At 39.9% G+C, this 13,332-nt stretch overlaps 1 protein-coding gene across 2 annotated transcripts in view; it reads right to left on the reverse strand.

Annotated features, from left to right (window-relative positions):
- Positions 1–13,332, reverse strand: part of LRRC28 (leucine rich repeat containing 28) — a 161,978-nt gene that overhangs the window by 24,612 nt on the left and 124,034 nt on the right. The gene's annotated exons all lie outside the window — the stretch shown is intronic.

Genomic DNA, 13,332 nt, shown 5'->3' on the forward strand with positions numbered 1-13,332 from the left:
GTTAAGTTACAGCACTTTGGTTTAACTGAATTTTTGTGGCAGGGGAAGAAGCCCCACGAAGCACATTGATTGTTAATGGTATAAGATAACTTTATTGGGGGCGCCTGAGTGGCTCAGTGGGTTAAAGCCTCTGCCTTCGGCTCAGGTCATGATCTCAGGGTCCTGGGATCGAGCCCCGCATCGGGCTCTCTGCTCAGCAGGGAGCCTGCTTCCTCCTCTCTCTCTCTCTGCCTGCCTCTCTGCCTACTTGTGAGCTCTGTCTGTCAAATAAATAAATAAAATCTTAAAAAAAAAAAAGATAACTTTATTGGATTCTTCCATAAACTTGTGTGGAGAAGATTCATAGCAAAGCCCCAAACTAAGGGGTCCGACCCCATCCTATCTTCAGTCTCAGACCACCAGGTTACCTATGAGTCTCAAGACTTTCCTTCTCTATTGACAAATGGGTGCCAACAAACCATGTATTTGGTGTGTCTGGAGAGATACACCATGAGGTAATCTCTCTGCCCTCCACTAGAAACAGGCTATGAGGGAGGGGACACAGGCTTGAGCTGCAGAAGCCCATGGCTCGTTTGTGTGGCTTCATTTGCTCATTCCTTCCACCAGAAAATGTCTTCAGAGATCAGCTCTACACCAGCCAGTTAAAGACACTTAAAGTAAAACAACAACAAAAAAAATAAAACCAAAATAAAATGACTCCTTCCCTTGAAAATGTAATAATTACAATGTAATTGTTCTCAGGTTGGGTCAGAGAAGAGACAGTGACTGACCATCCCGGGGATTAGGGAAGATTTTTACAGAGGAGACAACATCTGACTCAACTGACTTCCCTCAATCAATTTCTCCATCTGGCTCAAAAGAACCTCAGAAGGCTACTCTGGGACGGCCCCCTGAGTCAAACCCACATCCAAAAGGGAACCACGATTTCAAATTTGAAAATTCTAGTACGGATCTGCCTTTTTCAACAGCATGACATAATCTGCATCTGGTGCCTTTTGTCAACATCACATTCCTGGGAAACATCCGTGTTGCTGCACGCACTACAGTTTATTAATTTTCATCACTGTGTAGTAACTGATAAACATCTGGACTGTTTCCAGGGTGGTGACATTATGAACATTTTTGTGTATATTACTGGATACCTATGAGCATACAATCCTGTTGGGCGCATATGTAAGATCAGAACTGCGCTTAGAGACAGAGGATGAAAAGGTAAAATCTATAATAAAACAGAGCGAGAGGGGAGCAAGAGCTGTATTAATCTGAGTCGGTCTTCCTGAGGAGGTGACATCTGAGCAGAGACCCGAACGAAGGGAACAGCTCAGTCAGGGAAGGGGAACTTTGTTACGTGATGGCAGGCATTTTAAATTGAGGACAAGGAACTAAGAGCTCAGGGAGTCCAAAGCAGCTAGAGGTTGCAGGAGAGAAAGCCTCAGAGGAGAGAGATGCACAAGAGAACTCTGCAGATCTGCAGAGGGTCCCCTTGAGGACTCAGATGAGTACCGATCGGCATGTGAGGAAACTGAGACTGGAGAAAGAACCAGCTGAAAAGATGAAAGAAAGGTTTATCTTCTTCATGCAGAGTTGAATAGACTGCCTGCTCTTATCAGTCAGACTTGAACCTCACAGTTCATGATGCATTAGATAGAGTACATGGAAGGGTGTTATCTCAGTGGTCAGGAATAATTAGCACCGGATTGAACACGATTCTATTCCCATTTAACAAATCCTAAAAGCCCTATCTGAAAAGATAAAACGGTTTCCAATGAACTTAATTGTGTTCCAGAACATACATCAAGAGTAGTTGTATGAATACAAAAAGATCCAGCATGCAACGTGGTAAAATTCACACTGTCCAGCATCGAATAAAAAATTATCAGGCTTTCCAATAAGCAGGAAAATATGACCTGTCGTGAGAAAAAATCATGCAAGTAAAATCAACCAAGAACTGAGAGATGTTAGAACTGGCAGTAAATGTCATTATAATAATAATTATAATTACTGCCTAGTACAAAGACATATGACATACAGAGCTGTCACCTAAAGCAATTGGAAATAAAAGAGCAAATTAAGACTTAAATGAAGAAAAACAATAAAGAACACCAAGAAAATCAATGACCCTACTAGATTTTTATCCAAAGGATACAAATATAGTGATTTGAGAGACACATGTACCCCAATATTTATAGCAGCAATGGTCATAATAGCATATGGGAAGAGCCCAGATGTCCAACAACAGAAGAATGGATAAAGAAGATGTGGTACATAAACACAATGGAATATCACTTGCCATCAGAAAGAATGAAATCTTACCATTTGTAACAAGGTGGTTTGGAACCAGAGGGTATTATGCTAAGTGAAATAAGTTAGAGAAAGTCAAATACCACATAATTTCACTCATATGTGGAGTTTAAGAAACAAAACAGATAAACATAGGAAAAGGGAATGAAAAATAAAATAATATAAAAACAGAGAGGGAGGCAAACCATAAGAGATTCTTAACTATTGGAAACAAACTGAGGGTCACTGGAGGGGGTAGGGGTGGGGGGATGAGGTAAATGGGTGATGGGTATTAAGGAGGGCACTTGATATAATAAGCACTGGATGTTTTATGCAACTGATGAATCACTAAATTCTACCCCTGAAACTAAGAATACAATATATGTTAACAAAATTGAATTTAAATAAAGAATTTAAAAAAATTAATGACATAGAAAAATCAATTAAAAGGTGGAACTTTGAAAGGATCAATAAAATTGATAAATTTCTAAACAGAATAATCAGAGAGAAGACACAAATTATCAATATCAGGGATGAGAATGGAGACATTGCCTGGTTTCTACAGATAATAAAAGGGCAATAAGCAATTTTATGCCAATATAAAGTCCTTGAAAGACAAAAATTACCAAAGCTCATTCAAGAAAGAAGTAAGATTAACAGCCCTATATTTATTAAAGAAGTTGAATTTGTAGTTAAAAGGTTGGAAAACTTCTCAACTGAATCTATGGAACTAGCATTCTCCTGATTAAAAAAAAGAAGAAAAAAAAAACAGACAAAAACATTATTAGAGGAAAAAAGCCTGAAAATCCCAGCATCACTCTTGAACATAGCTGGAAGAAATTCAAACAAGAGTTTAGCAAATTGAATTCAACAATGTATGACCAAATGAGGTTTATTTTACCAATTAAGACTGCATTAACATTAGAAAAATCAATGTAATTCACTATACTAAAATTTAAAAAAAGAAAAACCATATAATCATTTCAACAGATATAGAAAAGTTGTCTAACCAAATTCAACACCCATTCAAAAAAAAAAACTTAGCAAATTAGGAATAGAAGGGAAATTATTCATCTGATAAAAGCTATCTATGACAAAACAACAGTTAATATTATACTTGGTGAAAGACTGTTTTCCCAGCAAGTTCAGCAAGATAAACACGTCTGCTCTCACTACTTCTATTTAACATTGTACAGAGCGCCATTGTATAGCCAGGGTAATAAAGCATGAAAAATAAATAAAAAGCAAGCAGATTTGTAAGGAAGAAGTAAAACTGCCTTTATTCCCCAAAAGGCATTACTGTGTACCCAGGAAGTGCAATAGAATCTACAGAACAAAACAAAACAAAAACAAAAAGCAAAACAAAACAAGAACAACAAAAAACTAGGGGAATTATTAAGTGAGCTTAGCAAGTCTGGAGTACACAAGGTAAACATACAAAATTATATGTACTTCTATATGGTAGCCATACTTATTGGAAATTGAAAAAAAATTTAAATGACATATACAATAGCATGAGAAATATGAAATAATTAGGGATAAATCTGACAAAAGATGCCCAGGACCTGTTCAGTGAAAACTACAAAATACTGCTGAGAAATGAAGATATGTATTGTAATCAAGGATTGAAAGGCTCAAAACTGTTATTAATTCTCCTCAAATTCATCTATAGATTCAACACAAAACCACAGCAGTTTAAAAATAATAAATTGAAACTCTGATTCTAAAATTTATGTGGAAATGCTGAATAATTCACATTCAATTATTTTTTAAAGTTAAAAAAAATTTGGAGGACTAACACTACCAAATTTTAAGATTTACAGTAAAACTATGGTCATCCAGACAATGTGGTATTGGTGTCAAAATGGACCAATAGATCAATGGAGCAAAGAGAGTTTCTGGAAATAGACCCACACATTATAAGGACAACTAATTTTCAACAGGAGTACAAGGGCAGTACAATGGAGAACGGACAGTATTTTTAATAGATGGAGCTGGAACAGTGGTATATTCATATGCAAAAAAAAATGAATTTCAGCCATACCTGTACCATATACAAAGATTAACTCAAAATGAATCATAGGTCAAAATGGAAACCGAAACTTTAAAAATTCTAGAAGACAACCCACAAAAAAACCTTTGTGATTTGGGTTACACCAAAAGCAAAGATCCATAAAGTCACAAATTGATAAACTGGGCTTTATCAAAATAAAAAATGTCTGCTCTTTAAAAGGCCCCATTAAGACAATGAAAAGACAAGCCATGGACTGGGAGAAAATATGTGCAAAGTATATAAGAGATAAGACTTGTATCCAGAATCTATAAAAAACTTTCAAAACTCTGTAAGAACAAAAATATTCAAGAAAAAAATGGGGGAAAGACTTACACAGACATTATGTCAAAGCAGATATATGCAGTTAAATGCTCTACCACTGAGCTATACCCCCTCAAGCAGATATATGGACAGCAAATAAGACAAGCAAAGATGTGCATTCTTATTCACTAGAGAGATGCGACTTAAAAACATAATGAAATACTACTGCAGAACAATCAGAATGGATAAAATTTAAGACTGACTATTCCCAAAGTGGCAAAAATAGGAAAGAAGTGAAAATCTCTTATATTGAGTTGGGAATGTAAAATGGTAGTTATTTTTGAAAATCTGCAGTTCCTTCAAAAATTAAGGATATCTAGGGGCGCCTGGGTGGCTCAGTGGGTTAAGCCGCTGCCTTCGGCTCAGGTCATGATCTCAGGGTCCTGGGATTGAGCCCCGCATCGGGCTCTCTGCTTAGCAGGGAGCCTGCTTCCTCCTCTCTCTCTGCCTGCCTCTCTGCCTACTTGTGATCTCTGTCAAATAAATAAATAAAATCTTTAAAAAAAAATTAAGGATATCTATGATCCAGACTCTCTACTCCTAGACATTTATCCAAGTAAATTTAAGACTAGGGCCATTAAAGGACAGTCTACATATGTCCATAGCAGCTTTACTTGTAATAAAGTAAAAAACTAGAACCAAAACAAATGACCATAAGAACTGAATGGAAGTAATCTGTGGTATATCTGTAGAATGGATAAAAAGGAATGAACTACTGATACACACTACGTCATCAATAAATCTCCAAATCTTTAGGCTGAGTGAAAGAAGCCTGACAAAAACAGAGAATATATTGTTTGACTGTGTTCATATAAAACTCTAGAAAACACAAATTAATGTACAGTAACAGAACATAGATCAGTGGCTGTCTGGAGACAGGATGGGGGTAGAAGTAACAATTAGCAAGGGGCATGAAAAAACTTTGTGAGTGATAAATATATTTATTATCTTAACTGTACTGATGGTTTCAGAGGGGAGTGTGTGTGTGTATGCGTGGTATATATAAATATATATATACATAAATAAATACACTTGATCTTAGCCAAAAGGCTGAGAAGCGATATATACATAAATAAATATAGGATGCACGTGTGCGCGCACACGCACACACACACACACACACAAAAGCAAAGCAAAATAAATACAAAGTATGAATAGGATATTGAAAAACCTAAGAGCTGAAACTGATGAAAAGGAAACAGAGAATAGAAAGTAAAAATAAACCCCAAATCTGGTTCTTTCAAATAAATGTGCCTGGCATGTACTGATTAAAGGAATAAGAGATAAATTAAGATATACAATATTAGAATAAAAGAGAAGCTGGGGCAACTGTGTCGGTTAAATGCCCAACTCTTGGTTGCAGCTCAGGTCATGATCTCCGGGTCATGAGATAGAGCCCTGCATTGGGCTTAATCTACTTGAGATTCTCTCCCCCTCTGCCCATTCTCCTCTCTCTCTTTCTCAAATAAATAATCTTTAAAAAAAAAAAAAAGAATAAAAAGAAACTAGTAAGAGATGAAAGAGATGAACAGATTTATAAAGAAGTTTCACTTCTTGTGATGGCAAGCCAGGTAACAGTAACCAACAGAAGACATTATCAAAAGCTGGATCAAATATCTGCTTTATTGCCTCAGAAAGCATTCAGAAAAAATTATAGAGAGCCAAGATCAAGACAAGACAGAACCTGAGGAACAAGCCGGCATTTGGGGCTACTTCTTTCCTAAGGGTGTTTGTCAATTACTGAAAAGACTGCTTGGAAGCAGAGCAGCATTTAACAGTCTAAAGGGAGCTACAGGGACAAAAATCGACGTCCAGAGCCCATTAAGGCAGATGCAGGACTGATAAATCATCCACACAAAGGGCTCCTGGAGTAAGCAGGAACTGAAGGTCAAGGGCATCTCAAGGACTGAAGCCTAACTTCAAATCATCTCAATTTCTGAAATGGATTTGAAACTGTCAGCAACTGAAAAGAGCCTGTGAACGGACAGAAGGTCATTGCATCGGTCAGGAAGAGGGTAAATTTTAAGAATTGTTAAGGGAAAGGAAGCCCCTAGAATATAGGGTGCATGAGTAAGAAAGTTACTTGGAAAGTGTCCCCCAACCAAGACCCATTTGGGGGCATGGGATGGCCGCCATGGGGAATGCACAGTGCCATGGGGAAGGAACATGCTGCCGGGGGGAAGGCTGCGGCTGGTCCACAGAAGCAGCCCATTAGGTAGCAGAGAAACTTGATGGAGAGGCTGGCCTGCTGCTGGGGGTTGGAAAACATGCTGGAGGCTAGAGCTGGTTCACAGAATCAGCTCCATGGGTGACAGATCACCAGGTGGTCGGCAAAAGTGGTCTGCCAAGGAACAGAAATTTGCTGGAGAGTGTGGGTTTCAGCTGCACTGCTACCAGGTCTCCCTTTGCTAGCCGCTGCACAGAAAACAGCAGCCTGGAAGCAGGAAGAGAAACCTCTTCCTCCTGTTCTGACCTTGAAGTGTCCCTCCTTGGCCCTCTATTGAAAACCCTTGTATTAATCCAGATGGTGAAGGATAAAGTTCTACAGGAGCCAGTTTCAGGGAAAAAGGTAAATTCGGAGTTGAGAAGCAATAGATTGGTAAGAAGACACACATACTTGAGTCCTCTCGTGGGGCAGGGAGGGAGATAATATAATTTGGGGTCTAAGATAATATGACAGTTCTTTATATACCACATCTGGCAGGCAATCAAAACTAACCACGTACAAGGGTAGAGAGATAAAACAGCCTAAAAGAAAATCAGAAACAGGTATTAAAAGAGTTTTTAAAAAGATGCAACCTTTACATTCTTAATATGTGTAATAAGCTCTAAGAGTGAGAATTTTGATGGAAGCTATAACACAGACTACGAAGAAATCCGAGAGAACAGTATTCCAGATAGAGGAGAAACAGGTGGAAAGAGGCAGGAATCTGGTGAGCTCAGAAGGGGGGAGGAGGTAAATATGGCCGAAGCAGAGGCAGGAAGGTAGAGAGTGGTAGGAGAAGAAATTCAAAGGTCTGACCTAGAAGACGAGTCATGTACAGGCTCACAGGTCACAAGGGAGATGGCTGAGGAGATAACCGCATCTGGGTTATGACCTGGCTAGAACTGTCAGACACTTTGTAGAGAACGGACTCAAGGTGGCTAAGACAGAAGAAGACTACTGTTAGAATCCAGGTGAGAGAGGAAATGGCAATTTAGGTCAAGGAGACAGTATACAGAAATGGTGAGAAGTGGCAAGAGCCCAGGTATATTTCTGAATGTACAGCTAACAGGCTCCATGATGAGTTGGCTGTGGGACGCAAGAGGAAGGGAAATCAAAGAAGACCCCCAAGCTTTTGGGCAGAGTAACTGGGAGAATGGCGCTTCCATTAACTGACATGTGGCAGATTATAGAAGACTGAGTTGGGGGTAAGAGAATTAGGAGTTTGACTGTGGGTAACTGTACACATCCACGCAGCACTGCCAATTGGATGCTCTTGGATGTAGGAGTCTGGAGGTCAGGAAAGCGGTCCAGGCTGAAACTGCTTTTGAGAGTCAAGCATGTGTAATATTTAAAATATAATCGTGATTGTACGAAATAACCAACCAAGAAATGTTTCTTATCGGGGATGCTTTAAGCATTTTGGGGGCACACATATTCGTAATTGTTTAGAACTTCTGTGCGCACTGCAAGATATTAAGCATCCCACCAAACATCAGTAGAGACCCAGTCTTAAAGCCATCCCCCTCCCCCAACTTATACACATTTCCAAGTACCATGAAGTGGAGAATTGCTACTTTTGGTTACAGATGGAGAAGAGTTTTGAGTCCTGAGCCCAGTATGTCATGAACAGGGGAATGAGGATAAGCCCATAGAGAAGGCTGAGAAGGGATGGATAGTGGCAGAGGAGGGGAACCGGAGAGATGGTGTTCTGAGAGCCAGGTGAAGCAGGTGTTTCAAGAAGGAGAAACTGATCAAGTGTTGGACAGGTCAAGAAAGATGAGAACTAAGAAGTGAATTTGGCAACGTGGAAGTGACTAGAGACACTGAAAATGCTGGCTTTGGTGTAGAATTGGGTTATCCTAGTTTAACTGGTGTGGGTGGATGGGAGCATGGAAGGAAGTGGTCATAGTAAGTACAGACATCTCTTTCAAACAGTTTTTTTCTAAAGAGGAGCAGAAAATTGGGAAGATGCTGAAGATTAAGAACAAAATGTTATGGGGGGAGGGGGGTTGGGAGAAGGGGGGTGGGGTTATGGACATTGGGGAGGGTATGTGCTTTGGTGAGTGCTGTGAAGTGTGTAAACCTGGCGATTCACAGACCTGTACCCCTGGGGATAAAAATATATGTTTATAAAAAATAAAAAATTTTAATTAAAAAAAAAAAGAACAAAATGTTACATGAAACAAAGCAAGTCACAGGGGCGTGTGCACAGCATGACCCATTTACAAAAAGACTATATATATATATATATATATGTATATATATATGGAGGTACTTAAATATATTGAAATCAAAACTAAATATAAGTGAATCATAAATGTAAAATTCAGAATAGTGGCTAACCTTGGGGGAAGAGCGTACACTTGGAGAGGGGCATACAGAAGCTGCAAAATTATTGGTAATGTTCTTTTGGCAAACTAATGAAATTTACACTGATGTGCAGGGTCAAAATATGGGAGCCTTCTAACCTTCTAATTTTAAGAAATGACCCTCTTCCCTTAGTCGATTCAAAAGGAGGAGAACGTAAGCAGGGAGGTGCCTATGGATGCGTGTGGCCTTACCTTTCCTTGTGGATCGGAATCACACGCCTTACTCTAGGCAATGGTGTCTTTATTAAAAGGCACCATGGCCACTTCTACCTATAGGCAAATTGGGCCTGAAAATTTCTATATCAGGGCATTCCAAGTACAAATATTACTTCCCCAAATCTAATTCTTTTATAAAGTCTTTCCTGATATCCTCTCTTACCAATGATCTACCACAACGTTTGAAGTTTCTATCACACATTTTCTAACTATATTATATGTGTTCTTCTGCTGTGAATTCATCTAACGTGTTCAATTTTCTCCTCTATCTAGCAGTTTCCATATTGATAGCTAAGCAGTTCCAAACACAGATTGGTTGTTTTGAGTCATCACAAATAGATAAAGAAGTCTGAAAGAGAAAAGATAAAAAGGAAATGGGAAAAAGAATACTGAGTCATCCACACGGTGTCAAAAAGGAAATAATTTGGGGTTCTCGCAGGGGTCCATGAGAAGTCTCAGGACGAGGAGATGTGCTAGTGACCTCCTAAGCATTACAAATATCTATATTTGGTTGATCGCTACATTTCAGAAAATGATTATATATAAAAAATGGCAGTAATCCATCAAACAGGATTTTGGAAAATGTCTTACTTACAGATTAAATTAAATGTATCTTGAGTCATGTGTGTGTTGGATGGGTACCATGAAGTGTCACAATAGATACCAGTTAAGTGTGTTAAAATGACAGACAAGCCACAGACCAGGAGAAATTATGGGCAAATCCACGTATCTGATGAAACACATATTCAGAATATATAAAGAGGGGTGCCTGGGTGGCTCAGTGCGTTAAGCCTCTGCCTTAGGCTCAGGTCATGGTCTCAGAGTCCTGGGGTCGAGCCCTGCATCAGGCTCTCTGCTCAGCAGGGAGCCTGCTTCCCCCCTCTCTCTGCCTGCCTCTCTGCCTCCTTGTGACCTCTCTGTGCCAAATAAATAAATAAAATCTTTAAAAAAAAAAAGAATATACAAAGAACTCTCAAAAGTCAATAATTTAAAACAATCCAATCTGTGAAAGACTGGAAATGGAGTGAAAGACTGGAACACACTTTACCAAAGATAGATGGATAGAAAATCAGCACATGAAAAGATGTTCAACATCAGGAGTCATTAGAGAAATGCAAATTAAAAGCATGAGATACCATTACTCACTTATTGGGATGTCTGAAAGATTAAAACAAAAACAAAAACAAACCAAACTGACAAGAACTTTCTTAAGCTGCTGATGGAAATGCAAAGTAGAAAGCCACATCAGAAAGCAGTCCAGCAGTCTTTTACAAAGCTAAAATACACTTACCATATGACCCCCAGCACATGCATTCTTAGGAATTCCATCCAAGTGAAATGAAAATTTACGTTCACACAAAACAGACCACTGTTTCCAAGGGCTGGATTGGAAGGGGAGAGGTTCATTTCAAAGGGACATGGAGGACATTTTTGAGGTGAATGAAGGGTCCTGTATCTTGATTATAGTTGTGGCTTTATGACTATGTGCATTTGCCAAAATTCACAGAAATGTTTGCTAAAAAGTGTGAATGTTACTGTAAATTAGACCTTATTAAAACAAACAAAACCCAAAAGTAGTGTGCTGCAGGGGCATGGTCCTGGAGCCCTCTGCTCTGTTAGTCGTTAGCCTTTTGTTGTGGATTATGAGATCTTAGGCGGGAGGCAGACTTGGAGGTTGGGGAACTCGGGGGACTTCACCCAACAGTTCTTCACCAACGTGGGCAGAAATACTTCAGTACTGTCAATAATTCAACAGCCGGCATGGGTGCACTAGTGCAAACCAGCTACACACTGGCCTGTCAAATAATATCAAAGTTTACATAAAAATTTTTGCCTTTGGGGCGCCTGGGTGGCTCAGTGGGTTAAAGCCTCTGCCTTCGGCTCAGGTCATGATCCCAGGGTCCTGGGATCAAGCCCCGCATCTGGCTCTCTGCTCAGCGGGAAGCCTGCTTCCTCCTCTCTCTGCCTGCCTCTCGGCCTACTTGTGATCTGTGTCTGTCAAATAAATAAATAAAATCTTTAAAAAAAATGTTTTTTTGCCTTTGATCTTTACTTTGCCTTTATCCCTCTTCCTTTCAAAACCTCTGTTCAGCCCATGTGATCACATAACTACGAGAGTCTGTAGCAGCACGCCCGTGGCTTGGTATGAATATTTCCATGGGTGGGAAGGATATTACCCTTATGAACCACTCTGAAGATGAGGAAATGAATCTCAAGTTTACTTTATAATGATTGTTTCTTTCCCAATACAAAGAAAATTAAGAAGAGGGAATCATAAATGAAATGCTACTTACTATGCAGTGTGGTTGTGAAGTCTGGAAATGCAGGCAAACACACAATAAATGATTCTTCTGATGATCTACCACAACACATAGGGTGATGATTAAATTTTTGCATTGAGATGGCTAGGTCATGGTAGCCAGATATTTGGTCCAACACCCAGACTAGATGGTTTTGTGGAGGTACTTTTTGGAAAAGATGAACACTGAAATTGGTAGACTATAAATAAAGCTGATCACGCTCTATAATGTGGTGGGCCTCAACTAATCAGCTGAAGGCCTCGAGAAAAACAGACTGAGTGAGGTCCCCTTCCAAACTGCCTTCAGACTCAAACTGTCACATCAGCTCTCTTCTGGGTCTCCAGCCAGCCCCGCAGGTTTGAGACTTGCCAAACACTGAAAACACATAAAACACTGAAAATGCAGAATAAAACCCAGGCAAGTCATTTATGAATATTTACTTCATACTGTTATCGCCTTAACAGCTGCTGCTGCCTAATACAACTGCGCATGAACTGTACATGGACACTGCCCAGGGAATTTAACAATATGGAGTAACAAATAAAGGTTGAGGGAACCGAAAGCCAGATTTTCCCTAATGCTTTCCTCATCTCCCATCATTAAAAAGACAGGTGTCTGGCTGAAACCACTGAAAAGGCTCACGTTAAACAAGTAAGTGGGTTCTCTTTTTACATACGGTCTAATTTCCCTTTGACAATTCCTTTAGCAGAAGTTCCTACTCTTCACCACTGGATATAAAGGGCTAATTAAATTCATTTTAGGATATGTCTATTAAATGCCTTTTCTGCTTCACAGTGGAGAAGAGCCACAGCTATGAGGAATGCAGGCTGGGAGGGAGGAATTCACATGAGTAGGGGACCTTTCTGTTGGGCATGGCCAACCTCCCTCGACCTCATCAGACATGAAATATCCACCCCGTTACGTGAAATGATGCAGGAGTGAGAAAGGTATTTTCCGCCTCTGCTCTCAGGGAGCTAGCAGAGGGGCTCAAACATACAGGCATGATTCTAGACCAAAGAGGGGGGAGGCAGTGTGCATAGCAGAGGTTCAGAGCATGGACAATGAAGCAGATGATGACTCCACCATAGTCCAGCTTGGTGAGCTGGGAGAGTTTACTTATTGTCTCCGAGCTTCAGTTTCATTTCTGAAAAGGAGATAACATCACAAGGGTTGCTGGGAAGATGATCCCTCAACACATTGCCTGGCACACAGTAATGGTTAAGTCAGGTTTATGCTGTTGTTATCTACTGTTACAGTAAATGATTCTTCTGCTAATCTGCTACAATACAGTGTATGGTGGTTAAACTGTTGTATCGTCTTGCCTAGATCACAGGACCCAGGCATCTGTTCAAACATCAGCCTAGATGTTGCCACGAAGGAATCTATTGTTACGAATTAACATTAGCATGATGATACTCCAGGGAAACAGAATAGGGATTCGGCTCTGTGGATGCCCAGGGCACAGGGGGTTAAACAGTTCCCACTGGTCAGAGTGCGGAACTGACTCTGGAACTGACATGGAAGAGAATGACAAGTGGCAAAACAGGTGGGACAGGTGTCTGCCTTGGAAGCGAGGGTCACTCATCT

Source organism: Neovison vison, chromosome 13 (genome assembly GCF_020171115.1).
Source record: "Neovison vison isolate M4711 chromosome 13, ASM_NN_V1, whole genome shotgun sequence".
Classification (NCBI taxonomy): Eukaryota; Metazoa; Chordata; class Mammalia; order Carnivora; family Mustelidae; genus Neogale; species Neogale vison.